This window comes from Populus euphratica, unplaced genomic scaffold (assembly GCF_000495115.2).
Source record: "Populus euphratica unplaced genomic scaffold, PopEup_1.0 scaffold327.1, whole genome shotgun sequence".
Taxonomy (NCBI): Eukaryota; Viridiplantae; Streptophyta; class Magnoliopsida; order Malpighiales; family Salicaceae; genus Populus; species Populus euphratica.
Window position 1 is genome coordinate 254,746 of NW_011500214.1, and position 4,720 is coordinate 259,465.

Here is a 4,720-nt window from a genome sequence, read left to right on the forward strand (position 1 = left end):
AATTATATACTATCTCTTTCTCTTAGTTGTTACCTTTAACAAAAGAACATAAATAATGTAATAATCCAATATGCAACCCACAATCATATGTTAAAGTGTGTGTGTGTAAATTAAGGTTTAAGAATACATGTTAAATAAGTATATGAGTAGAATTAAGTGGTAATAATGTGAGGGTTTGTAAACCTGAATATTTCAAGAAGTATTATGATAGACCTTATTAAGAATGGTTACTAAGATGCGTCTCAAGAGTCATAAAAAGATCTCCTTTACTCTGCCATCATAGTAACAATAATTCTGCACATGCTTTATGAAATAGAAAACACAATTAGTTTTTTTTTTAGCTACTACCCTCTCCCCCTAACCAAAACGAGATATTGTCCTCAATGTTCTAACAAACCTGAAATAACGAATACTAACAAACCTGAAATACACAAAGATTCATAAATGAAGACTCAAATCTAATCTAAGTTTTTTACGGCTTTTCTTAGATAACCAATTTATACGACTCATGGAGGGATCAATTACAGGAATGAAAGATTGTAGTTGGTCAATCAATTGTTCAGCAGTAGCAGCAGAGATTATGATTTGTCATGCAGAAGATGTTAGAAATTCCTATTCCACAGCATGATCAAGAAAAGACAACAACTTATTATAATAACTATTAACATTTAACAGACCTATGGGTTTATGGTGAATGTGTAGTTGGGTCCAAGAGAAAATATAAAAGATCTCTTCCAATCTGCCTAAACCACCTAGTAAAATAATGAAGGCATCAGCATGGTTAAACATTGTATTCCTTCGAGCTGATATTGTGGAGACCTGAAGTTCCTCTCCAATTGTTTTTCCAATGATGTCCCCTTGTGCTAAAGTTTCGGGGACGACCCCCAAAACTTGACTACCTCCTGAAAATGCAGCTATTGACACACCTCCCATTAACCCTAGACTGCCTCCCCCATACACTAAATGAATCTTTCTCTCAGCTAGCACCTAACCAAGATGATTTGCTGATTCTAAAAACTCCTTTTCTTTCCCAAGACTAGATCCACCAAAAACACAAATATTTCTTATTTGATGTCCTGAGGAACTTGCCATTTCTACACACTTCTATATTTATTGAATGTATGGGTTGAGTAGAAATGAAAGGAAGGAAGAGAGGATTTTATAGATGAAAAATTAAAAAGGCAATCATACCACCTATATGTAGGCTAGTTGGAGACTCACACACTCTATTTCTCTCTCTTTATTTATTTATTTATTTTTGAAAAAGCATGTATATGTACTGATAGTTGTGATTGTGGCTCACATCTTCCCTTGATTTTACATCCAAGAACGACTTAAACACCCTCTATGGGTTTGGGATAGGCTTTTCATCTAGTTTCCTTAAAAACTAGCAAACAGGGTCGTTTTTAGTCAGATTCTCAAGACTAAGTCGAGCATGTTCTTTATAAATAGTGGTCATAAATCATGAATTATATGATGCACATCTCCACTAGGATGCGTCTCAGGAGTCAATAGAAAATTATTTAAAGACTCCTTACTCAGGCCATCCTTAATGAATTCTATTTTATCTTCACGGTTTATAGATACCATTTCTGAAGAACGACATTGTGCATTACAAGTCCATCTGACACATCGATGATAGACTTTTAATCGTTTTGCACGATGTTTCTTTGCAAAAATGCTTTTACCTGTTCTAGGCATGTGTGAAATGAAGGAATTCAGGGACTCACCTGATAATTGGACATTTGCTTCAATCAACCAACGAATATCTTCAGGAATTCCATGATTCATTAACAACCTCAATCTTGCACTTCTAGCATGGTAAATTTTTTTAATCGCATTTTAAGGCAGAGCGGGAAAATACTTTTTTAGTTTTTCAAGATTAGTGTCCATTTTCAAATAAGAATTGGAAGAGAGATTCAAAGAATTGCACAAATATATACACAGATATAAGTTATTATGGGAAACTGAAAGAACCGACTTAAGTCACGGAGTACCGTTGTCCGCCATTTAACCGAGGTGAGAGAAACTAGCAAAAATTAGTAAAAAAAAACACAAAAATAATATGAAAGAAAAAAAATTCAATCTTTATATACAAGATCACCCAATTCAATAGAGTCATTTTCAACTGAAATATTGTTAAAGTAAACTTTCAAATGATGTCCATTTACCTTGAAAACATTGCTATTTTTTAGTTTCTCGATATCACAGGTCCTATATGGATACACATGTTTCACAATAAAAGGGCCGCTCCATCTTGATCTTAGTTTTCTAGGAAATAAATGTAGTCGAGAATTATAAAGTAAGACTTTTTGACCAACATTGAATGTTTTTTTCATAATATTCTTGTCATGAAACTCTTTGATTCTTGCTTTATGAATTCTTGAATTTTCATATGCATCATTTCTTATTTCCTTAAGCTCATTTATTTGTAATTTTCGCAGTTGACTAACATCATCCAGGCAAGTGACAAGGTTTTCCATAGACTAGTCTATAAGGTGACATACCTAATGATGTTTTATAAGCAGTTCGATAAGCCCAAAGTGCATCATTAAGTCTTAAAGACTAATATTTCCTATTAGCGTTCACTGTTTTCTTCAAAATGTGTTTGATCTCCCTATTAACAAGCTTTACTTGTCCACTTGTTTGAAGGTGATAAGGGGTGACAACTTTATGTGTGATTCCATATTTCTTCGTTAAAGACTCAAATGGCTTGTTGCAGAAATGTGTTCCACCATCACTTATTATGGCTCGAGAGATTCCAAATCGACTCAAAATATTTTCTTTTAAAAACTTTATCACTGTTTTGTGATCATTGTTTCGACTTGGAATTGCCTCTATCCATTTTGAAACATAATCTACTACGACTAATATGTACAAGAAACCAAATGATGGAGGAAATAGACCCATGAAATCTATACCCAAATAGTCAAAGATCTCAATGACAAAAATAGGATTTGAAGGCATCATGTGACGTTTTGAAATTGATCCCAACTTTTAACAATTTTCACAAGACTTGCAGAATGCATGTGAGTCTTTGAACATGGTGGGCTAGTAAAATCCACTTTGTAAGATTTTTGCAGTTGTCTTTCTTGATGAGAAATGGCCCCCACATGCCTTAGAATGACAACATTTAATAACACTACTTACCTCATTGTCAAGAATGCATCTTCGAAATATTTGATCAGGACAATATTTGAATAAATAAGGGTCATCCCAATAAAAGTTCTTCACTTTGTTCAAGAACTTTCTTTTATTTTGGGTACTCTAATGAGATGGCAATTGTCCTGAAACAAGAAAATTGACAATATTAGAAACCAAGGCATTGTAAAGACGGAAAGTAAAGATTTATCAAGAAGGTAGTCATCGATTGGTGTGATGTCAGTTTTTGAATCTGTTGTCAATCTTGACAAGTGATCTGCAACAACATTTTCGCTGTCTTTCTTATCTTTGATTGTGATATCAAATTCTTGAAGTAACAAAATCCACCGCACCAATCTAGCCTTAGAATCTTTCTTAGAAAGAAGATATTTCACTATTGCATGATCACTAAAAACAATAATAGGTGAGCCAACAAGATAAGATCTGAATTTTTCACATGCAAATACTACTACAAGTAATTCTTTTTTAGTGGTGGTATAATTCATTTGAGCACTATTTAAAGTTTTACTTGCATAGTAAATCACATAAGGTTTCTTATCTTTTCTTTATCCCAAAACAGCACCTACGGCATAATCATTAGCGTCACACATTATTTCAAAAGGTAATGACCAATTAGGAGGTTAAATGACAGGAGCAAAAGTAAACAAGTTTTTAAGTTTAACAAAGGCTTCTTCATAATGTTTAGTCTATTAAAAAATATTATCCTTTGTTAGAAGGTTACTTAAGGGATTAGATATTACGCTAAAATCTTTGATGAACCTTCTATAAAAAACAACATTTCCTAGGAATGATCTAACATCTTTAATAGATTTTGGTGTTGGCAAGTTCGCAATTAACTCAATTTTAGATTTGTTAACCTCAATTCCTTTTGATGAAACAATGTGACCAAGTACAATGCCGTTTGTTACCATTAAGTGACATTTTTTCCAATTCAGTACAAGATTCTTCTCTTCACACCTACTCAAAACCTTTTTTAAGTTAGTCAAACAATCATCAAATGAATCTCCAAAAATAGAAAAATCATCTATAAAAATCTCAAGAAAATGTTCAACTATATCACTAAATATACTAAGCATGCATCTTTAAAATGTGCCTGGTTCATTACATAATCCAAAAGGCATCCTTCGATATGCAAAAATACCAAATGGACATGTGAAAGTAGTCTTCTCTTGATCTTCCAATGCAATTTCAATTTGGTTGTATCCTGAATAGCCATCTAAGAAACAATAAAATTCATGACCTGCAACTCTTTCTAGGATTTGATCTATGAAAGGTAAAGGAAAATGATCTTTTCTAGTCATTGAATTAAGTTTCCTATAGTCAATGCACATGCGCCAACTAGTAACAGCTCTAGTGGGAATTAACTCATTGTTCTCATTTGTTATCACAGTGACTCCAAACTTCTTGGGTACAACTTGGGTAGGACTTACCCATTTGCTGTTAGAAATAAGATAAATGATTTCATTATCTAGAAGCATAATAACTTTATTTTTCACTACTTCTTTCATATTAGGATTGAGCCTTCATTGCATTTCCCTAGAGGGTTTAGCATTTTCCT